Source organism: Ursus arctos, unplaced genomic scaffold, assembly GCF_023065955.2.
Source record: "Ursus arctos isolate Adak ecotype North America unplaced genomic scaffold, UrsArc2.0 scaffold_4, whole genome shotgun sequence".
In the NCBI taxonomy this organism is placed as follows: domain Eukaryota; kingdom Metazoa; phylum Chordata; class Mammalia; order Carnivora; family Ursidae; genus Ursus; species Ursus arctos.
Genome location: NW_026623056.1, coordinates 76,024,845 through 76,050,079, shown reverse-complemented (window position 1 = coordinate 76,050,079; position 25,235 = coordinate 76,024,845). Strand labels below are relative to the sequence as shown.

Sequence of the window (25,235 nt, the reverse complement as noted above, 5' to 3'; positions counted from 1 at the left end):
GATTAGAGATCAGGTTATTATACTGGGGGGAAGAAGGATTTACATGACCATCCAGCTAAACGCTCTGTGCTCCCCTTCGTTGCATGTGACCTAATGTCCTATTGTGATTAATGAGGTAGAAGTAAAAATTATGTGGTCAAATTCTAGATCACTTTCTTCAAATGATATGAGTTACTTTCACTCTTCCCCACTGCGGACAAAAGCCTGTAATGATGGGACAGTAAAGATAGAAGGAAGTCTGGCTCCATAATAGGATCAAGCTGCTACAAAGGTCCTGAATTCTGCCTGGTATATTGGGTGAGAGATAAATAAATATTTTCAAGCCACTATATTTTGGGGTCTCATAAGTCATACTATTAGATGGATCAGTAATAAAGTAGTTTGAAATTTTACAAAATTTGAAACCTGGCATAAAGATGAAATAGCCATTTTGAATAACAATGGTTTCCTGCTAATTAGTTTTGCACTCTGGCTCACTTACTGTAGCAGAAGATGATTTATACCTCGCGTGCGTCTGGCACACGGCATTCATTCAATAAGTGTTTGTTGAGTGAATCCATTTAAAAATTCTCCACCATTTATTATTCATCATTCATGCTTTCCAAAGACAAGAATTGTGCCTAGAGAAAGTTTTCTAATCTCCATAAAGTTGCTAGAATTTTAATACTATTCTAGTGCCTTTATCAAAATACAAACATAGGAGCCAAATTGGCCTCACAAAGCCAAAATGAAATTAGCTTTTGACAGAGCAATTCCAAAATAAATTGCCCCAAACAGGCTCTTTTATCCTTCCTAAGTGCAAAGCTCGGCTGTTAAGCATTATGCTTCTGTGTTTGATAATGAAGTTGATGTGATCGGCCCTTTCTTTAGATTTACCTCTCACTCTGCTCGAAACCAGGTTTGGGGCTCAGTTTCCATAACATCTCATTAACTACACTCATTTTGTAACTTTCTGCACACGGCGCCTCTCAGAAGCAGAAATGAAGGTATGCAGGAGCGAGGGGTGTCGGTCTCACAAAGAGACGAGCTAAGTGATGACGAGTTATCAATTCTTGATGTTTCATGCATGGTGTATGTTTCATACATCAAGCATCGATTATTTTACTCTTGTCATCTTACACTATTTTATAATATATTATATGATCCTATAGGAACTCAGAATTCTATTTTAAGCCCTACCAAAAGATATAAACTTGGTACAAATCAAATAATTAATAAATACTACTGGTAGTTTTTGATAACTTACTCATTTAAATGAACAAAGCCATTATTACAGAGGGATGTGAGTCTTTGGCAGTTAAATTCCTAGGATTGGGTTGCTTTTCATGTCCAGTCACAGTTACAATGAATCAATGAAGAACTAAGAGGTATCAATGATCACATGGTTTCCATACATATTCCTCCTTGTCCCATTGCATAAAAACAACCCAACCACTATCTGTTCATTAGGGTCAGTTACCCCCGAGCACAAAAAGTCCAAAGTATCCTGGGATATATTTACTTATTTGTAGTTCATTGAGAACTTTCCCCCGTTTCCTGATAAGAACATGTCTCCCTTTGGCAACCAAAAGCTCCAATCCTGCACAACCCCAAATTGCAGGGACAGGAAGCACAAAATCACCAACAGTAAGTGCAATAACTGGGTGACTCTTGGTTTTGCCCCTTGGATCCCAAATGCATATATTGTCCTGAGGAGAAACACAGTGCAAAGTCGCAGATTTAATACATATGTGATATTCTGAAAAATATTTCCATTCTGGAATTTTATTTATTTTTATTTTTTATTCCTTCAAAGATTTTATTTATTTATTTGACAGAGAGAGTGCGCGCACAAGCAGGGGGAGTGGTAGAGGGAGAGGGAGAAGCAGACTCTCTGCTGAGCAGGGACCCCGATGCAGGGCTCCATCCCAGGACTCTGTAATCATGACCTGAGCCAAAGGCAGATGTTTAACAGCTAAGCCCCCAGGTGCCCCACCTTTCTGGAATTTTAATTCATATAGTCCTCCTTGCTTCCACAGCTATCTGATATTTCTAATCTATATATTTTTTTATATTTGGATTTTTTCCCCTAATTGTTGCAATGGCTTGCAGTTACCTTCTACATTCTAAATGGAAACAGAAATTGCTCCAGGTGTATCCATTTATATAATGATTAGATTCTGGAAAAAACAAACCAAATTATTAAAGTGTGAACCTTTGGGTAGAGCTAAAATTGGAGGAGGTGATGTGGATATTACACATTTTATTAAAACATGTTTACATTGTTTGGAAGTTTTATATATATCACACACTCATGCACTCTATTTTATTTTTTTATTTTCTGTAACTTTAAAACAAGCTTAATGTTTACCATGAGAACATTTTGCTGCATTTCTTAATTAATTTATTTAATAAACAAGGTGGACCCTAGAAACTGGAAAAGTCAAGGAAATGGATTTTCCCTGAGAGCCCCCAGAAGGAACTCATGCCTGTCATGAGTTATGCATGTATGTATGTATGTATGTATAGAAATGGCAATTTGCTAGGTGTCCCGAAAATCTCCGCAGTCCACCTTTTACAGATAGGTCAAGACACATGCAAATAATTTGAGACTCCTAAAGCATTAAACATCCTGTAAAAACATGAGTTTGGGTACATCATCTTAGGCACACAGAAAGTCCTCTGTGAAGGCACCGAGGGGGAAACCATTTAGTTGATTTTCAAGTCCTGAAAAAATTCGTTTGTGAATGAAACAAAGCAAAAGATAAGATTAAAAGGTGGGTCATAGTTAGTTCGTGCAAGTCATTTTGTCACATAATAATTATTTTGATATTTTTCCTTAGTTACCGGAGACTCGTGGTGGTGAATGAAAAACCAGAACTTTCAGGCTCAGTGTCCAAAGCTCTTACATGTGGAACGTTCACAGGCAGTGACACTCCTGCCATCCATTAGCCAGACATGGGCAGTGCCTGTATAGCTATAACTTTTATACGGCACTTTTTAAACATTTATTTTGAGGAAGGGAAAAGGTATTTGTCTGAATATGGATTCTACACTGTATATATTTCCTATCATTCTAAAAAATGAATTTGTGAAGCAAAATTTTGTGAAGTGTTTACCTTGGAAATGTAATATACCAGATTATTTAAATACTGCTCACTAAGTAGTTTACTTTAAAAGGAAAATACATCTGTTAAAAGTATTTGAAGAACATTTCATTTTTGTCTAATTGTAATTAAAAGAAAATGTTAAAATGTTAAAATAAAAATAAAAGTAATACTTTCCAGCAAAGATCTCAGTGAGTAATATTTCAGGAACAAAATATGCGCTTGTTCGAAGTAAATCATATATAGGCCAAATCACCAAATAAAGTGAATTCCAATGAATTATTAAAAAAAAAAAAAAGATACTGTCAACCCCCACTCTCTGCGAAGATGTCCATTCCCTAATCCCCAGAACCTGTCACCATGTTACCTTACTGGACAAAAGGGACTTTACAGGTGACTAAATTAAGGCTCTTGGGATGGGGACCTTATCCTGGATTTTCCGTGTGGGTCCAATGTAATCATCAGGGTCTTGTTAACAGGGAGGTAAGAGAGTCAGAGAGAGAAGATACCTGATGAAGGAAGCAGAGTGGAGTGATGCACTTTGTACGGTGGAAGGGACCATGAGCTAAGAGAAGGAGGTGGTTTCTAGAAGCTGAAAGGGTCAAGGAAACTGATTCTCTCCTAGAGCCGCTGGAAGGGACTCATGCCTGTCAAAACCTTGATGTTGACCCCATGACACCCATCTTAGATTTCTGACCTCTGGAACTCTAATATAATACATTGCTGTTATTGTTGTTGTTTTTAAGCTACAAAGTAATTTGTTTCAGCAGCAGTGGGGAATTCCGACAGCATTGTTGTAGCTTATTCATTCCTAAAGTCATATGGCCCCACGTAACCCTGCCGTTTCAGAGAGATAGTAACCTCTGCGGAAGGAATGGTAAAGTAGGGAAAAGAGATGACGTAGCCTTGACGGCTTCTTCATGAGAAGGTGACGGCGGCCGGGTGGTTACTGAATCACAAGCTTCTGAGAGGGAGAAGCATGGGGTGGTATGTCTCGATGCTTATCTCCTTCCCATATTGTTCTGATCATTCATCAGTTTTCCAGGTGTTTTGTACTGAACCTGCACTTCTCCTTTGGGTGTTCGTCACTGTTTGATTGGAAAGCTGTATAGGGACAAACGAGCATCAGTATCTCTCACGGTTCTTGACAAAAACTGTCAGACTAATATCTTTTATGAATTTAAATAAACTGTAATCAAATTTAAGAACACCAGAGCAATAGAAACTTCGATGGAAACCAGAAATCTGAATGCAAGTTACCGTATTCCAAGAAGAATCATCTAAGCGCAAAAGTTCTCTTCAGTGAGATTACGGCATAGTGACAAATCCGTGTGAGTCTGATCTACCAGACGGCAGCGCACACCCACCCGCCCCAGAGATTCAGGCTTTTAAAGGGTGACGTAGTTGGTTAAGCCTACGACTCTTGCTTTCAGCTCCGGTCATGATGCTGGGGTCGTGATGTTGGGGTCGTGAGATCTGGCCCTGGGCCAGGCTCTGAACTCAGCGTGAAGTTGGCTGGGGTTTCTCTCTTCCTCTGCCCCTTCCACTCCACTCTCGCTGACTCCACTCTCTCTCTCTTCCTCTAAAATAAATAAGTAAATCTTAAAAAACAAACAAACAAAACAAAACAAAACAAAAAAACCCAAATCAACCATGGTACAGCATGCAGTCTCAGCAAAAACAAAATGAAAATAAAACAGCAAAATAACATTAACCCTTGAAAAGAAATGTAAATAATACAATTAAGCTTGAAAATTATGAACATAGATATATGACCAGGACTTTTATAAGTTATTTTAAGTCTTAAATTAAAGCAAACAAGGAAGATTGCTAAATTTGAAAATGAGAGACTGGTTGCAGTATTTCTTTATGAAGTCTATGATCCTGCTTTGCAGGAGCTGATAAAGGCCGTGAGATTTGGTCCCAGCTCTTCAAAACAAAGCCTGAGTGGACGCTAGAGTCCAGAGGGCAGATTAATTTATAAGGCACCCAACTCATCACTATGGATTCTAACATGAGGCTGAATTAAGCTCAGGGCAAAAAACTCAGAAGGAATTGGAGTGGTGACAACCGTCTTGGTGTCTCCCTCTGACAGGAAAAGGATTTCGAAATATTTTCTGTATTTTTCCTTGTCTTCAAGCAGACCTTCGCTAAGGCGGCAATATGTAACAGGATGGTGTAAATGGAGTACAGATTATAAACGTTCCAAGTAGCCTCACGATCATGTATTTAATTACAAATGGCTTTATTTTTAAAAATTTCATCTGTACCCTAAACTCCACTTATACTTTTATTCATAGGTTGTTCACCAAGCATGACCCTCCAGCCACACCCTGAAGAAATTTAAAAGAAGAAAACCTTAGAAATCAAAATGCAGTTTGGTAAAATTATTACATCTGTTGAATGATAATCATATATGTTAGATGACATAGATAGGACCATAAAATAAATTTTCATTTATATTCAAATGCTATATATTATACGATCTCTATAAAGTTACTTAAGACAAAAGCAGCACAGAAGTCACGTATTTTTATTTTAAAAACATGAAATACACATTGTAATATTAAAGGACAAATATTCGAAGCGATAGATGGCAGTATTGATGCATTTTTTAATGTTATTAAGATTTTTTTTTTTGCTCACTTACCGCTCACGCAGCAGCCTTCATTTCTTTCTAAAGTTTTATAGGTCAACGTATGAAGATATTAGAAATGTTAATTTGAAGACTCTCTTTCTCTCTTTTTTTTTTTTCTTAACTAGACAACTTCGATTTGCATTTCTTCTTTGTATAAAGGACATTACCTGGAGAACGACAGGAGTGTGAAAGAAAAGGTTTCCATTCTTTTACATCTGGTCTGCAGAGCTAACCCCCAAGGTCAGGGGGGTCTTGAAACTGGCAGTGAGCTGCTGCGGACTCACCTTTTAGTTCATTGAGTTTGTGAAGGATTTTCAAAACATATCATTTATATTATCTATTTAGCCTTTTAAATCCCTTTGATTTCCACATATTCTTTGATTCTGGAGTTAAATGAAATTTATCTATTTCACATAACTTGTCTGCTGTCCAGTAGGTATTTTTAAAGAACATTTTTTAATGAACGGCTAGATCTTATAAAGGAGAGGAAAATAAATGGTTTATCTTTTAAGCACTAACAAGACGACTATGGGAGATGTATGAGGAAAAGCTGTCCTAATGAGGCTACCATAAAGTCAGCTAGACAGAGAACAAAAGGGAAAATGAGTACTGGGTCATCCAGTTAAAATTGTTTTCTAGAATTTCAGCGTGTAAGTGGAACTACAGACCCAGACATAGTGAATGTAAAGCTTTTGCTGCAGCAGGAGTCATGTTTGATACCTAAGTAGGCAAAGAATATTTTTTGCTGCATCCACTGAGTTGAGCTGAGCAAGATTTTTCTTGCAAGAGTGCTGGTTTTCAAAAAAGAAAAAAAAGCACTTAAAAATTGTACTGTTTCCTTTTTTTTTTTTTCATAAAAAGATCAGCTATCAATTGGAGTTAATAGCTGAAGTAAGAAGGTACCAATTTAATCTCATCAAATTTTTGTGAGGGCTTTCAGCTTGAAGAATGCGATATTACAGTGCCACAGTTAAGTGATGTGTTATCAATGTTCCTTTTTGTATCTTCAACATAATATGGCAGAATCTGTCATGAACCACAAATAGCAACTAATGTGGGAGCAAGCGAAGCTTCTCTGTACACTTTATACCATAATTGCGACACTGTAAAGGGTCTTTCTTTTAAGTATCTGTATTTGACCAGATAACACAAAATGGTCAGGATCAAAGTTCTTTTTTGTGGATTGATGCTTCTTTTACTTTTTGTCTCCAATTTGATTACCCAACCTGCACAAATAATGATAGTTCATTTTCTTAGTGTTAATGTTAAAACTGTTTGTGATTTTCAATAAACTTTTATACATACTACATAATTCTATCCTAGAAACTGCCCTTTAAGAGAGCTGGTCCAGTTATTGCAATTCCAATTACCATTTGTGAACAACTCGATACAGTTTGAACAAGTCAAGAGCCTCAGTCAAATTGGGAAAAAAAAGTCAGAGACTACACAGGATGAGTTCTGAGGATCTGACACAGGAACTTTCTGCTACCTTGGGCAGCTTATAATTGGGAAAATCAGTATGTTGAAATTATTAATGTTAAAGACTCAATGGTTTTCAAAAGCATTTAATTATGTGTTTGAAACCACAGATAAACACGTAAAAGGATCCTTTCACTGTTTTTCAAAATGTTGTCATATAAAGTAGAAATAGTAAATAGAAGAATTTGTTTGGTAATTTATTTGTATTCATAAAGCATCCTTTACTTATTGTTTGAAAATCGACCATGATATGGAAATAATCTATAAAAATTATAAACAATTTTAAAAATTCATAAAAGTAATTTTTAAAATTATGAAAGCTAATTTATAAAAGTATTAAGCTATATAAAATAACTCATTTTTTAAATAGTGAAATTGCTGAACCTGTCAGGAAATAATGTCTGACTAAGTTCTAGAGATCTAACACACTGTATAATGATTATAGTCAGTAATACTGTATTATATATCTCAAAATTGATAACAGACTAGATCTTAAATGTTCTCACCATGATGATAGATGATAGATAGATAGATGATAGATAGATAGATAGATAGATAGATAGATAGATAATTATGTGACATAATAGAAGTTTCAGCTAGAGCTGTGATAATAATTTTATTATAACATGTAAAATACCAAATCAACACATTGTACACCTTAAACTTACAGTGTTTTATGTAAATTTTAGCCTGATAAAAAATAATGCTTACTCAACTGTGCTGCTCTTTGCCATGCAAATATGTATCAGGGGGCTTATTAAACATCTTAAATATGCAAAAAATATACATTTAAAGAGTATCTTAAAGAGTATTGGGGGAAAAACAACTTTTTTTCTCAACTAATCGGCTTAAGAAATAAACAGAACTGCATTATGGCTCTCACTGATGCGTTCTCAGGATTTCCTTTCAGAATTAACCAAAACTCAATACTTTTATTTTCTGTCCAATATTTTTCTTTCCCATATGTTACTTTATGATGAATACATGTGCACTTAAAATATATTTAGTGATTTGTTTCCCTAGTCTTTGAACGTTGTCTATACTACATTGTAATTATTCTTCTGTAAATTATCTTTCTTACTCAGCATTATGTTTGCATGTTTCACACTTAAAGATTTTTAATATTATGTAGTATTTTAGTATATATGCATAATAATATATGTATATTTGTATATATGTATATGTATAATATATGTACAATAATATAATATATAGATTATACTATGTATAGACATACACAGTAGACCCATTTTCCTGTCAGTGCACATGTGAGTCATTTCTAAGTTTTTGATATTGTAAATGATGTTGTCATAAAGATTATCTGTAGGATTCTTAACACAAAAATGCAGATTTTAGGACTATATTTAGGAGTGTAATTGCTAGGTCATGGGATAAATGTATATTTAACTTTAGTAGATTATTCCAAATAGTTCTTCAACGTATTTATAAAATTTTACTTTGAGCAATGCATTAGTTCTGGTTGCTTTAAATAGTTTCCAAAGTCATTATTGTCAGATTTTAATTTTTGCTAAACCTACAGGTGAAAAATAAAATCTTAATTTTTAGTGTTTTAATTTGTGTCCTTTGCCCAACAAGGCTAAGCATCTAGTACTAGATTTATTGCCTATTTGTTTTGTTTACTCTGTGAAATACTTTTTTTATATTCTGTATCCATTTTTTTTGCATTGTTTGTATTTATCTTATTTTTTATAAATATCTTCTAGAGCCACCTGGGTGGTTCCATTGGTTGAGTGTCAGATTCTTGATCTCAGCTCAGGTCTTGATCTCGGTGTCACACGTTCAAGCCCTGCGTTGGGCTCCACTGGGCGTGGAGCCTACTTAAAAATAAATAAATAAATAAACAAACAAACAAATAAATAAATAAATATTTTATATAGATTTGCACTTACTGTCAGTTCATAAATTCCTTCATATTTTCTGTCCTGTTTATGACATTATTGACATTACTCTCTTCTAAAGATCATAAAGATATTCCTTTGTGTTCTAAAAGATACTTTCATGTCTAATCTTTAATGCAACTGGACTTTCTTTTTTTTTTTTTTTTGATGGTGAAACATAGGCATTCTTTTTCTTTCAAAAAACGGGAAACTGTTGAAAATAGTTAAGCTTTTCCATACTGATGAAAGGCTCCACCTCCACTGCAATCATACCAGAAGTTTCTACGTACAGAAGATCTGTCTTCAGGCTTTCTATGGTATACCCCTGGATTATTTTCAACAATCTCAATACTTTTTCCTTCTTGGAATACTCTTTAAAATTTTTGTATTAAGGATATTTTTCCCTGTATATCATGATGTTTCTCCCTACTCCTTTCTGTCTAATACTTGAAAAAAATTGTGCAAATTTCTTGCCATTTGTTCCTTCAATTCTCAGAAGTATTGGGGCCCCTAGGTGGCTCAGTCTGTTGAGCATCTGCCTTCAGCTCAGGTCATGATCCTGAGGTCCTGGGATCAAGCTCCATACGGAGCCTCTGTATCAGGCTCCCTACTCAGCAGGGAGTCTGCTTCTCCTACTGCCCCTCACCCTGCTCGTGCTTGTTCTCTTTCTCTCGATCGCTCTTGCTCTATCTCTCTCGAATAAATAAATAAAAATTTTTTTAAAGAAAGTAAATACTAGTAAAATCAGCTGGATTTAAAATTTCTTTGTTGGCACCCTTTGTTTGTCATTTTAAATTTGTGGTATAATTTGCATATAATAAAATTCACCTCTTCTTAGTGTATCAGATTGAGGGAGTTTCCTTCTATAACTGTTTATTGAGAGTTTTTATCATAAATGGATATTAAATTTTGTCAAGTGCTCTGTGCCTCTATTGAGATGATGGATTGATCACAGTTTTTTCTTTTGTTTCAGCCTATTGATACGGGACATTACATTGATTGATTGTCAAAATTTGCAATAATCTTGTATTCTTGGGATAAATCACAATTGGACACAATATCTGTCCTTTCTACAGATTCCTGAACTTGATTTGCTAATATTTTATTCAGAATTCTTGCATTTATGTTCAGAAAGGATATCAATCCTTAGTTTTTGTTTATTTTTTGGTCTGTTCCTTACAACGTATTTGTCTGGTTTGTGGATGATTTTAGCTTCACATGAGTTGGGAAGTGTTTCTGCCTCTTATTTTCTAGCCAAGTTTGTATACAATTGGTATTATTTATTCCTCATATATTTAGAGAAAAAAACAAAACAAAACAGTGAACTACTCAAGACTGAATTTGCTTTCAGGGAATTAAGGATTCGATTAAAAAAAATAAACACAAGATGATTCAAGTTATCTACTTCTTGAGTGAGCTTTAGTAGTTTTTTGTTGTTTGTTTGTTTGTTTTACCACCATGGCTTTTGTACACTTCATCTAAGTTGTTTAAGGAAAGAAGCTTTTGAAGTACAGATTTAATTTCTTTAATAAATGAGAATTTACAGGTCTTCTGCAGTATTTTTTTTTACAGTTATAGGAAGTTTGTATCCACAGATTTTCCATTCCATCTATGTTTTCACATTTATTGGTATAAAAATGTTCATAATTGTATCACAGATTTTTAATACCTCTAGTACTTATCCTTGTATTTTTTTTCCTTTTTTCCTGGATTAGACTTTCTAATTACAAATGTGTTCACCTGTATCTTGCTTTATCTTGTCTCATTAATATCTGTTTTTATCTCTATTATTCACCTTCTATTTTTTATGGGTTTAAATTTCATCTAATTTTGTCAAACTTCATGTGTTAATTCTTGAACCATTCATTTTTAGAATTCTTTCCTTTCTAATGCAGCAGATGAGGCTACAACATTTCTAAAACACTGCTAACATGTATTCCACAAGTTTTGATTTACTGTATTTAATTATAATTAAATTCTGGTGAAGATAAATTTTGTAAGTTTCTTTGTAACTTCTTTCTCCACCTGCAGATTATTTAGTTTTATTATTTAATTCCTAAATACATATAACTTAATTCTGTTCTTGTCAGAGAACACAAATAATCATAGCCCTTCAAAACTAATTGATCTTGTCTCATTTTATGATCAACTAATTATAATCTACCAATTAATTTTGGTAAACGTTCCATGTCAGCACAAAATAATGCATAGTTTCTCTTAGGTGCAGTTTTCCATAAAACTTATTTAAATTGGTTTTGTTAAATCAATCAAATTTACTATATCCTTCCTGAGTTTTCTCTGGCCTGGCAATCCATACAAAACGTTACAACAAGATTTGCTTTATTTGTTCATAAATAAATCCACACATAAGTCAACTGCCTAGATAGACCAGGTTGTGGCAGGAATAAGACATCTTTCTTTCAATGCCTTTTTGTCTATATTTAATTACTTTCTTATGAATATATTGTGTTAAGAAAGAATAATACAAAATGTTGTTTTCTCTTCTGCTAATTTCAGTTTCCCAATATGTAATTTGAAGTAAAAATTTTAAATTTATAATAGTAATTTTCAAACCTACATTTATAACTAAATAAATGAATGTGAAAGAAAAAAATTAAAGTGCTCATAGATAAAAAATAGCTGTCAAATAATATATTTCTGGCTCAATTTCTTCTATGATTTTAGTGTGAACTATATCACAGCCGTGTAACACCATGATGCCATACTATGCATTATTTTGCATGATGATTTATATTGGCTTCTATCCTGAAATCAATAAAATTAAAAATTTCTCAGTGTATGCATGACCTGCTTATACTAAAAAATAGAAAAGAGCATAATTTGGAAATTGGGGCTGGCAGAAATTGGTACACAGAGTTTACTACCAGTTTCTTGATAATTCCGTTGTCAGATCAGTTTTCAAATACGTGACTTCAGAGGCAATCCAAGTGATAGTAACTCAGAAGTCTGGAATAATTTAAAACATGAGTAACATATGAGTGAATCGAGTAAACATGTACACTATGTTTTCTGACAATTGATCATTTTCTAAGTGTTTAAGTAGACTTTCATTAATAAAATTTACTTATGTAATATATTTACTGTGGTTATAGAGGCCAGATGCCAGGAGGGTAAAGAGAATTAAGTACCCTTATAGCAAATCAAATCACCTTGCAGCAAATTATATCACCTTTTTTTTTTTTAAGTTTTATGGCCTTATAGTTTGAGAGTTCCTTGATTTAATGATTATCAAGAATCTCTTTTAGTGCCATGAATAGATTAATCAGCCATTAAAATTGCCCTAGCAGTTCTCTGACCTAAATGAATAATTTTAATTTTTCTTTGGATCATTTCCACTAAAAACTGCATTTAGTTTTAGAATAATATGTTTTTCCTCTTTTCTGGAATGTATAGCCCCCATTCATTTTCAAGAATTCCTTTAGAAAAGGTGCTTTATTCCGAATTTCTTTATTCTTTCCTATAGAGAAGTAATGCAATGATCAATCTGTCCATTTAAGTAAGGCCTGCTTTTAATTGATCCTGAGTTAATAAAAACTCCTATAAACGGATAAGTTCTGAGGACTATTTCAGATTTTCCATTGAAAAGCTCCGTTTAGTTACCAGTTGGAAATATTTTCCAGGTTGCAGTATAGGGAGAGGGCACACACATGGAGCACAATGATCTCATTGATGTACAGTGATTGATTGAGTTGGCCTCTGGAAAGCCAAGGTGGCTGGAGTTCCCAGTGTAGATTATCAGAGAGTAGAATACTTATGGAGAGAAAATTCTAGAAAATCCATACAGGGTCCTCTTCAAGACTTCTGCTGAGTATTGATCAGCGTATGTGTATAAGAAAATGACCCAAGTCAAGGAAAGAACTTCTCAAAGGATTATAGGAGGTAATACTTGAGCTGCCAAGAGGTCAGAGATTAGTACCTGTTTTCATGTGCTAGAGTGGAAAACCTGATAATTCATTGGCCATGACGAAGGCTACCCAGAAAGCTTTTGCTTTATTGAATTATTAAAATATGGTAATTATTTGTTTTTGAAGATTCTATTTATTTATTTATTGGGAGAGGGTGGGAAGGGCAGAGGAGGAGGCAGACCAGCAGACTCTCCAGTAAGCATGGAGCCCCATGCGTGGGGGGCTCATCCCTGGACCCCAAGATCACCACCTGAGCCAAAACAAAAGTCAGGCACTCAACCCACCCAGCCACTCAGGTGCCCTTTCTGGACTAATTTTAATAACTGTATTATATCTTTGCTGATATGTAATAGTTCAAGTGCTTATACCCTATATGTTAAGCCTATTTTCTTCTGATTAAAAAATATTGTTATTATCCTGAGCCACTTCCCTACCATATCTATTTTCTCCTTTCCTTATGTTGCTCTGTGCCCCTAGAAGTCAGTTTCCCTTGTTGAGCCTTGATGGGTTTTCCCAGTGGGAGACGTTATTGGTATCCCCTCTTTTTGTTCTTGCAGCAGCTATAATCCTCTAAGATTATAATTCTTATAGGAGGACCCTGCTTCAGTTGTTCCAGTATCAAATAATTTTGTCTTTTGCCACTTAATGCCTAAGAGTAGTTATAGATTTCCATTGTTACTAGTATCTGCATCCCTCCTCATTCCTTGTTGATTCCCTTAACCCCAGTTATACCCCTGTAAAAGCTTTCTTTAATGTTTTCTCTTCTGTTAAATTCATTTGGCGGTGCATTCTGCTTCCTGTCTTATGCAATGTATCTTTCTCTATATAGCCCGTTGACTTGACATATCAATAACTCTTATCTTTCCACACTGCAACATAGCTGATTAGTTTAGCTTGTTCCCTTGGAGTATTGATCTTTGTGCTTCAGAAGGAGGGAATTGGAACTAAGCAAAGGTGCAAAGTGAGAATTCTTAGTTACGAGATACCATCAAAGTTGAGACCAAGAGGAAGACATACGGGGTGTTTGCCAATGTAGTTTTATATTATTACAATACCCACTAAGCCCCCCCCACACACACTTAAATAAAAAGACCAGTCATAATAAAATTGCTTCAGGGACCACATGCCTGGGAGTTTATGAAAGGCATGCTCATGGCAGCTGGACACCAAAAACATCTTCTTTGAAAATACGTATGAACATTTGCCTCTTTAGCAAAACTGTGCTAAAGAGTTTATTAGCACAAAATTGGTATGACATAATTAATAGAAATTTTCCATGCTTTTTGTTTCAAACAATCAAGCACTCAGCTCTTCTTTATCGGATACAAACTATGTACAAGGGAATATTGGCCATATTCAGATTGGATTTTTTTTCATCAAATAACTTAAAATCAACATGAGGCAAAATATAGATACACTTTGGATTATATATAAACACTTACACAGTGCCTGTATTACATTTTGTAGGTGAGGAAACAGAATTAAGAATGTAATATAACACAATATAATTAAGAAAGTAGCCCAAGGTCACACAGTGGGCTCTTGGTTCTGGTTGAGATTTGAACCCAAGTAATCTGCCTTCTAAGTCCAACCAGTACATTATGCTGTTTCTCAATATCATTGCGATATTTTGCATTTAAAAAACATAATTAGAATATTTTTTACAAGTCGTTGTCACTTGTTACTTTTCCATACAGAACAACTATCACAGTGATTTTATTATTTAAAGAGCTATCTGAAGTTAAAGAATGACTACGATCAAACACAACTTTATTCTGCGGTATTTTATCTTTTTATTTCCAGCCAGTCATGCCTGTGTGAGAGGTTACAGAATTTAGGAGTTCTGAATCACACTGAAGCTTTCATAAACCAGTGGTTGAAATGACAGACAGATGTTCCCCACAACCAGTCACTCACAAGAGGAAAAATGGCAATGATTGGATTAGAAGTAGAAAGACCCATGAATTTGTGTCCTTAAGGGTTAGAAGACAAATAGATCTTTCAGCTCTGCAAGGGAGCACAACAAGCAATCCAAAAGCATTATTTGTGCGAGGTAGTTTGTAGAATCCTGCTCCATTTGTCACTGGAACTAGTGATTGATGTTAGCAGGATTTGAGTTATAGTTCAGGCCCAAGATCAGTGGCCCCATGTTCAAAGCGATACTTCAGGTTTAAAGGTGATTCACATCCCTAAAACACTCAGCAATAGCATCTACCTCCATTACCATTTTTTACGTTGCAGTGTAGTTTGGAAGGGGGAATTAAGCTTGGCTAACCTGAGGAAATGGGGAAAAAATGCAATTCTACAAATGATTTTCCCCAAAGCAGATAATAAATTTATTGCAGATAAATGATATTAATCCCTCTGAACTTTCCTTGTGTTTATAACTATACATTAATCAGAAGGTGAGGCAAATCTTTGCCTTTGATACTATTCAGTGTCTTTTTCTTTCTTTTCTTCTTTTTTTTGAAGATTTTATTTATTTATTTGAGAAAGAGAGAGAGCGAGAGAGAGAGAGAGAGCCTGAGACCATGACCTGAGCCAGAAAGCAGACACTTAACAGACTGAGCCACCCAGGCGCCCCAATACTATTCAGTTTCTGAGCAGAGAGTTTCTCAAAATGTATTTTTGAAACTTAAAAAAGAATAGAAAACAAAAACAAAGGAAGGATGTCTGGAACTATAGACTTCCTATATTCATCAGTAATTAGAGAAGAAAAATGTGAGAAGCACAGTGTCTGTGACATTGATACAAAATTCAAGATATGTACCATATGTATTATTATTCATTGACAGTATGGGAGCCTGGAGACATAGAGTGGATTTGATGGTGTCAATTCTTAAATATCTACACTAAATAAAAAATAACCAGGTGAGGGGCACCTGGGTGGCTCAGTCTTTAAGCGTCTGCCTTCGGCTCAGGGCGCGATCCCTGCATTGTGGGATCAAGCCCCCCATCAGGCTTCTCCACTAGGAGCCTGCTTCTTCCTCTCCCACTCCCCCTGCTTGTGTTCCCTCTCTCGCTGGCTGTCTCTCTCTCAAATAAATAAAGCACCTGAAGCAGCACCTGTCACACTGACTGTATATGGATCAATCTGAATATGAATATTACATATAGATGTAGAATAGCTTCAGTGTTTAAACTATTTTCAAGTGAAATCATTTCGTGTATCAGAGAGACAAGCCGAATAAAGCGAATTCATTGTTAAGGAGCAAATGTATGCCAGTATCATACCATGTGAGGGACACAATTCTAGGCACTGGGAATATAATATTCCGAACCTCAGGTACCTTACATTTAAGTGGGAGAGGCAGAGAATAAATGATAACAGACTATGCTCAGTGCCGTAAGGCAGATTCTCAGGGAGCATGCTGCAGGAAGATCTCTCTGAAAAAGTGTGTGTGGATCACTGAGGAGAAGGAGTGTTCTCACAAAGGACTATGTGAAGGCATTGCAAGGAGTGTCAAGGCCCCGAAGAGAGGAGGATGGAATATGTGTTGGAGGAAAAACTAGGAGGGTGGTCTTCTTTATGAAGCAGAGTGAGCATAAGGGGTGAATGGTAGAGAAAACAAGCAAATAAAACTAGAGAGGAAGCTGCGGGTCAGATGATAAAAGATTGTGACGGCCATGGGTTTCTATATCATGGAATGTTTAAACAGAACTTCGTAGAGTGTTACAGTGTCCCCAGGGAACACAATGGAATATAATAATATGTTAATGATATTCTGTAACCACAGTTTCACAAGTTATTTTAGGGCATAACATACTATCCTCCCAACATTATTTAATAACAGTCATGGGATTTATTATTTACACTTGGTTTCACTGGAGCTTTGAGGGGTTTGTTTTTTTAAAGATTCTATTTATTTATATGAGAGAGAGAGAGAGAGAGAGAGAAAACGAGTGATGGGGAGGGGCAGAGGGAGAGAGAGAGAAGCAGACTCCCTGCTAAGCAGGAAGCCTGATGCAGGGCTCGATCCCAGGACCCAGAGATCATGACCTGGGCCAAAGGCAGATGCTTAACTGAATGTGCCACCCGGACGCTGCTGGTTTTGATATTTAAGTCTGTTTAGGTAGCTGCAATGCCTATGGGACCAGTTCACTATGATAGACTCCCACCTGGAGCAGACTTTGGGCTTCCTGCCTGACACCTGGTTCCCAGGTGCTTTATACACATGCTACTTCTAGTCTGAGATCTGGACAGTACACACCTTAGGGGACCAGTGGTGGAAAAACAAAGACTCAGATCTTTTGCTGTTGGCGTACATGTCTTCTTCCTCCATGAATATATGCAGTTTGTGACTTGAGTCTTTCTGCAGTGAAATCCTTATGGTACACATATATGATTGATGTAGTTCCTTACAGTTTTCAAAATAATCATCAGTATGATTATTTGTGTTTGATACTTTTGGGAGTTATTTGTGATAGCTTAGTCAGGGACACTTGGGTTGCTCAGTTGGTTAAGCATCTGCCTTTGGCTCGGGTCAGGATCCCAGGGTCATGGGATCAAGTCCCACGTGGGGCTCCTTGCTCACCAGGGAGCCTGCTTCTCCTCTGCCTGCAGCTCCCCCTGCTTGTGCTCTCTCTCTCTCTCTGACAAATAAATAAATAAAATCTTAAAAGAAAAAAAAAAGGATAATGTGATAGCTTAGTCAATATTTGATCTTTATTTATACATTTAGATATTTTCAATATCATTAATTTATAAGTCCTGGGCTAGTGAGTGTATTACTTCAGTGGTAGTATTAAATCATTATCCTCATCCTTAACTCCTTTCTTCAAAAGAACATTCAGAAAAAAGTAAAGTGAAAAGTGTAAAAAGTAAGAAGCGTAGACTACATCGAGCAAGACTTCTTGGGATAAAGGAGAATAGGAGGAACGGAATCCTGTTCACTGTTCTTGAATAATAAAATTTAATGATTATTTTCTCCATCAATGTCCATCACCACAACTATGGCTTGTAATTTTTGTGAAACATTGAAGAAATTTTGGAAACAGACATAAATCCCCTCCATGTTGGGTCAGAATCGTCTTCAAATGTTTAATTCCGAACATACACAATGTGTATAAAAAAATCTTCTTTTTTTGTTTTTTTTTGGTTTTTGTTGTTGTTGTTGTTCGGAACAATGAGTAAACGTTCTGAGCGCTAGCAATGTTTTCGGTGTGATAAGCATCTTGCAGATACATCCGGTATTGAATGCTGCTGCTGCTCTATTGCTTTAGAATAATAATAATAATAATAATAATAATAATAATAATATTAAATATGCTGAACAGTGGAACATAGCATATGATGAATAAAAGACATTTTTGCCTCAAATGTTCCTCTAGTCTTAGGACATGAGTGATCAACACAACTAGTTTGTGACAGTTGCCATAACGAAATACCAGAGACTTGGTGGTTTCAACAACAGAGTGTATTTTCTCACAGCTCTGTAGCCTGGAAGCCCAAGACCCAGGTATAAGTGGGTCTAGATTTAGATTGAAAAATAGTTCTTTTTTTTTTTAAAGATTTTATTTATTTATTTGACAGAAAGAAACACAGCCAGCAAGAGAGGGAACACAAGCAGGGGGAGTGAGAGAGGAAGAAGCAGGCTCCCAGCAGAGCAAGGAGCCCGATGTGGGGCTCATTCCCAGGACCCCAGGATCATGCCCTGGGCTGAAGGCAGATGCTCAACGACTAAGCCACCCAGGCACCTCTGAAAAATAATTCTTAACCAAATATGCTCACTTTAAAAAAACTTTTTTAACCAAATATGCTCACTTTTTAAATTTTTTTTTAGATTTTATTTATTTATTTATTTATTTGACAGAGAGAGAAAGAGTACAAGCAGGGAGAGCAGCAGAGGGAGAGGGAGAAGCAGACTCTCCACTGAGCAGGGAGCCCGACATAGGGCTCGATCCCAGGACTCGGAGATCATGACCTGAGCTGAAGGCAGCCGCTTAACCAACTGAGCCACCCAGGTGCTGTGAAATATGTTCACTTTGATTTTATTTACATGTTAAGTAAATAATTAGCCTGACTTTCTTGATGCCTCAATCAGCATTATTTCTTCATTGCTCTGAAGTTCTTTTGATCAATATTTTCAAAATTATATATCTATATCTATATATATCCCTTTTATATGTATATATTTATATATATCCTAGTATATATATTCTAATCCCTAATCCTAAACCTGTTTTCCAAAGGTACATCTTAAATCTCAGAAATTACTTACTGCAAGTATTTACATATTTTATCTTCTTTAAGAATCCCATTGAAATTTACTGCATACTCCATTTTTGAAACATCTATCTTATCTTAATTAAAGATCATTGTTCTGGGGCGCCTGGGTGGCACAGCGGTTAAAGCGTCTGCCTTCGGCTCAGGGCGTGATCCCGGCGTTCCGGGTTCGAGCCCCACGTCAGGCTCCTCCGCTATGAGCCTGCTTCTTCCTCTCCCACTCCCCCTGCTTGTGTTCCCTCTCTCGCTGGCTGTCTCTATCTCTGTCAAATAAATAAATAAAAAATCTTTAAAAAAAATATATATTAAAAAAAATAAATAAATAAATAAAATAAAGATCATTGTTCTTTCATAGCCTTGCATAGATTTTAGCTCAAGAAATCAGCAAATCAACAAATATTGTTAAAAAGAAAGAGGATGAATCTTTGATCAATGGTAATCTATAGGTAGATACAGTGATAGAATACTATAATATGGAATAGGGAAAGCTGTTACAAATATCCAAGAAATCTAACTCTCCGTCCCTACTTTTATAGGACTTGCATCATATGGAGGAAATGGAGCACAGTCCCCATGGAACCACACACAGATGCTGGGCATCTTTTAGAGGAGCCCGATTCTTCTTGGACATTCATTTAAACTTCGCACCAAAAATCTTTGCAAAAACTCAAATTTATTATAGAGCTAAATCTTCCTAGGTTACTTAAGGTTACTTAAATTACATCTATAAAGGCAAACACGTCATTTCCTCTTCTTTTCTTGAATTCCCCTTCCTGGTACTCTTATTTAAAATAATTTTTTTTTTCACTTTATTCTTCTTTGCTTTCGTCACCAAATTTCAATTTACCTGCAGATTTCCACTATGACCATTTAGAATCTCCATTCTACGTCAATACATCTCTCCGAAGAGTTCAATTCCAATTTTTTTAACTAACTTTTTTGTTTTATTATCTTTAAAAAAAACAGTTTTTGTTAGGTACCTAGTTGTCTCCATAATGGTCAAACTTCTGGAATATATCGCCCATATTGTTTTCTACAATACCTTGCTTCACATTTAGTTCTTAATCCTGGCATTCTAATTGTTTATGCACTATTTCTTTTAACTTTTTTTTTTTTTTTTGCCTCCATAGACAGCAATCATATACCTGGGCTGTAGCCCCACCAAAATAGGAAGCCTGGACAGTAGCCTCACTTGACAGTGAAGTACAGTCTCCAGCCCCACCCAACTCCCCTGGACAGCTGGGGTCCCAGTCTGATTAGACAGCCTGGCCAGTGACCTCATCCAACACTGGAGCATGGCCAAGAGCCTACTCAATCACAGAACTCAGCCTCATCTGCCCATGGAACATAGCCAGCCACACTGCCCAACCAGGGAGTTCACCCAGTAACCATTCTTGAATGTCAGTCTAGCTAGGAGGATCGCCCAAACACGGGGCCCAACCAGCAAAACCATGCCCTACCTCAGAGATTCTGAATTAATTTACCTGGAGAATGGACATAAGAACATGAAGGAGAGAAAGAAAGAAAGAAAGAGAGAGAAAGAAAGAAAGAAAGGAAGGAAGGAAGAAAGAAAGAAAGAAAGAAAGAAAGAAAGAAAGAAAGAAAGAAAGAAAGAAAGAAAGAAAAAGAAAGGCACCTTCCTATATGACTCGATTGTGCAGACAAGACTGAAGGTAAAGGGAACATAGAAAGAAGAAGTCAAGAGTATGGGAAGTTTGAAGAAAACAATTCCATAGTTTCCAATGGAATAATCCTAGTGAGTTGGAGGGGAGATATAAGCAATGGAATAAAAAGGACAATGCCATATGGGGAATGATGACCATTTTATGGATATGTCCTGCATAAACCACGTAATTCAATTTTGAAAACTAATGTTCCTTGTGGTCTACAAGCTTTTAATTTTAATTATCAAAGATGTTATTCTTCTACCTTTGAGTCTATATTTCTTTTGTGTCTTGCTTTAAATTGATATATTTATCTTAAAACTCATTTTTTAAAAGGAATTTTTGCACTTTTGTTTGTCTGTTTAGCTTTTTACTTCATGGTGATTTTTAGAGTGTGAGGATTAGACTAATGAACACCCATTCCCAAGAGCTGTTTGAGCAGTGGATTCTTTCTCTGTATTAGTGACGGTAACCTATCTTATGGGTTTTTTGGTTATAGGGAGAAACAAAAACAATCGAAAATAAAAAGTAAAGATCACATAGCGACCTTGAAGTAATATTGGAAAGTACAGTGTATGACCAATATCTGCTCATTGCATTGAATTATGTTGACCAACTAATGGTTCGACTGCACATTAAATAGATAGTCTAATATTGCCCTCAGTCATTTGGGGTCTTTGAAAACTAAAGTCTTCCTTAATTTGATATTTTCTACTTTAGGCTTAGAAGGACTGGCTTTTCTCAATCTGAAAGATCCCAAATTTCAGTAATCTGAATCTATTCACTTTCATAACATACAATCCTAAATCGTTTAAATTCAATGCATTCTCATGGATCCCACAATTTGTTTCTTGCCAATTCTTTCCACTATGGTTTTTGCCAACTCAACGTTCACATCACTGAAATACTAATACTATTCAAGTCCATATGCTTACTCATCTTGCAAGCTTGAAAGAGTCTGCTTTCATCTCTGAATGTGGGAAATACATTTTGGGCTTTAGCCAAGTTCTTTCACTCCTTTCCTATATACATTCCTGTGAATAGTTTCCAGTGATTTCTTCCAAACTCAAAGGTAAACATGAGATGTCATAATGATGCAGCTATTAGAATCACAATTATATTTAATATCTCTAAAATTAAGGAATATTATTTATTAAGGACTTGATGCCATCCATGATAGCTACAATGTCTACAGAAGAGGGATAGAAGCCAAGTAATATTGATTATACTGAGAATTATTTTCTGGTACACAAATTTTTAAATATTTCAGTGACAGAGTACTAACTAAAAATATGTTACATACTTGAAACCATATGAACTACACCAAAGAAAAGAATGGATAAAACCATAAAGCCAGCATAAAAAGTAGAATAACATTGCCAGGCTCTGTGTGAATCAAGATAGGAAGGTACAGAGTCTCTATACTTTTCGTCCCTTTCTCAATAACTTCCTCTACCAGGAGATCTCAAAATTCCCCAGAAATCATTCAGTCATTTTGAAAACCACTAAGGTGGTGGGTAAGACCCATGTCCAAATTTAGAAAGCCAGCGTTATCCTGATACAGCTTCAATAGAGCTAACTGTGTGACTTCAGTCTCTGGGACTTTCAGCTTTTTAAAACCTCAGATAAACTACTGAAAGTAGGATGGAAGTAGATGACTTTTCAATTCCACCCTAGTCAAAACATTTACAATATTTGATCTATATTTAATTACTTACAAAAATAAAAAGGCTTAAGAGTTTGCAATCAATGTATTTCTGAAGTCCAAAATGATAAGTTCCCCAGAGGAAATGTAGCCATAAATTATTGTTCAGACAGTTTGAAATAGCAAGCAATCTTTTCCTTTGTGTTTTAGAGCAATTTCGAATTGCATACAGAACCCCTGTGACTCTCTGTGATCATAAAAATGAATGACTAGAATGAAACAGATGAATGGCCAATGGCTATAATACATATTAATTGAATTATTTCCTAAGTACTTCACAAATATGAATTCATAATGGCCTATTACAGGAAAAGAAATTTCAGTCTTTATAAGATCTAAAACTCGCCAGTCCATTGTAAGCACCTAGTGTTCTCTTTTTTCCTAGATTCATGGTGCAGGGGATTAAATGAACAGAAGAACAGGGGGTTTCTAAGAACAAAATGGAGTATTTTTCGGGTTTTGTTCTTGTATGTCAGCTTGGTTTTGACTTGTAGAATATATGCTGCGAAGTTCTGTTCACTATGAAAATGTGGACTTGATTATTAGTCTACTCTAGAGACAACTAAATTTAGTAGATCCAGATCTATGAGAAACAAAATATTTTGAAACAATCAGAATATTAATGAGTCCATTATACAGTATTCCAATAAACAATTAATTTGAGTAAATATGTAATAAAATACCAATCAAAAATACAAATATTTTGCATATAATTACCAATCTTCCTTAGTTCGGTGGTTGGTACTGTGTTCCCTTATCATCCACTTGATCCCAAAATCTACCTTCCACTCTTCCTAATGTAAGGACACTGACTCACAAAAAAGTATTAAAATAGTTTCCTGCCCTCTGAAATCTAATTGAGTTTGGCCCATTATGAGAAAGGAGAATGAGGTCAGTGTACACATTTGCCTGGCTTCCTCACCTGGGACCCACAGTGTCATTCAATTAAGGATTATTGCTTTCCTTCAGGTGTCCTTCTCTGCAAGACTCTCTCCTTTGGATCTGGATAATCACTTGTCCCTCTTTTCTTTCTTAGGGAGTATGAGTGGCAATATTCTGATCATCCTGCTTCTGTGTTGCTCCATTTTTCCATATGGTTTTTCTACAGCCCGCCTATAGCTTTGTAAATAGCATCCATATGGAAACCTCCAGAAATTACGCTTTTCGCGTGAGCCATCTGCTTCTTGTGGGTCAGTGATTAATACCTGCTATAACTTTTAGCAACTGGTAATACAAAATAACATCTTAGTTTGGTCCTTTAAAATTTTTATTCGATCTTTAAGCAAATACTACATGAATGTTCACATGCAAGGCACTCCGTTGGATAATGAGGAAACAATAGTATATTATTTGGCTCATCTTACTCTGTTGCTGATGGTATTTAAGTAACCACTGCCTCTAAGGTTTTCTCAGACTCAATGTACAATTTTTGAACCTCAACTTTCTAGAAATATACAAGGCTTTTACCTCACCGCTGCTACAATTTAGAAGGAATTTTTGTCTTTTCTTCTACAATCTTTTCTCTGTTCCAGTTTCATTTGAGGATTCCTATCCTGAGCAGATAGCCCCCACGCATCGTTATTGGCCAGACACTAGGCTAGGTGCTAAGTTACAGCAGCGAGCAAAATTTACAAACCCTTCTGTCCTCCTGGAGCTTACATCCTGGCTGGTATTGGTTCTTTACATTACTCTATGAGGTGGACACTGTTCTTTGATCTGACCAGGAAAACATGAATCTTTATTACGTCGTTCTATTGCAATGCGTTCCATTTCTCTGGGCCTTGGGATACTTCAGCCATCTTTTTACACTATTTTTATATGTTCTTTCAGTCTTCCAAACTGCTTCTACATAGAAGTCTTTCTACAATCTTTTTACAATCTACACAGAAATCCTCCTATGGCATTTTAGAGTGGGTAACTCTCCTTGACTTTCAGCCTGGGGATCGTATTTCCGCATATTCATTCATGTGATCATGCAATTTACAAGAGAAATTTTACAATCTATTTAAAGAGGTTTACCTTTGTTTTCTAAAAATATAAATATACATTTGAATAGCATCATTTAAGATTTAAAATAAGTGTCTAATAATTTACTCACATTTGTCAGAAGGCATGTTGAATTGAAGCTTCCTGAGAAACATAGATGACATAGGCAGGGATTGTTTATTTATATCAAGCCTTTCTAGTTATTTTTGGCTAAATGCCTTTTTTTCAATGTAAGGCTCTATCTTTAGAATTATTTAAGTAAAACAAAATTAAAGACCTTGTTTTTCCTGGAACACATTCCTACTTCCTATCTGAACTCTGAAATCCTTACAGAGATGTGATTTTCCATACTATTTAAATTATGAGTCAGATTGCAACGTCAGGCTCTATAAATATTTTGGAACCACTAAGCTCTCTGGTTACTGGTGACATTTTACAACCACTGTCTCCTTGCCAGAAGAAGAATTCTTTGAGAACACGGCAATGTTCTGATTTTTTGCCACATATCCAGTTTCTAGCTGCTGTGTAAATATCAGGCATAATATGAGATCAAAATAAATATGGGTTTAGGATTATTTTGTTCTCAATTTATCAACCCATCAGATAAAAGTTTCCAATGTCCTCACA

General features: G+C 35.7%; 1 long non-coding RNA gene across 3 annotated transcripts; it reads right to left on the bottom strand.

Annotated features, from left to right (window-relative positions):
* Positions 1–3,276: 3,276 nt before the first annotated feature.
* Positions 3,277–24,919, bottom strand: LOC130542653 (uncharacterized). Of its 3 annotated transcripts, none has more exons than XR_008957359.1 (5): positions 24,721–24,919; positions 8,934–9,041; positions 5,737–5,891; positions 4,347–4,668; positions 3,277–4,190 (listed from the first exon to the last, which is right to left on the bottom strand). It is a non-coding gene; the product is annotated as an uncharacterized LOC130542653 (long non-coding RNA). The 3 variants fall into 3 exon arrangements; XR_008957358.1 differs by having other exon boundaries at positions 8,934–9,038; XR_008957357.1 differs by lacking the exon at positions 8,934–9,041 and having other exon boundaries at positions 3,278–4,190.
* Positions 24,920–25,235: the final 316 nt, after the last annotated feature.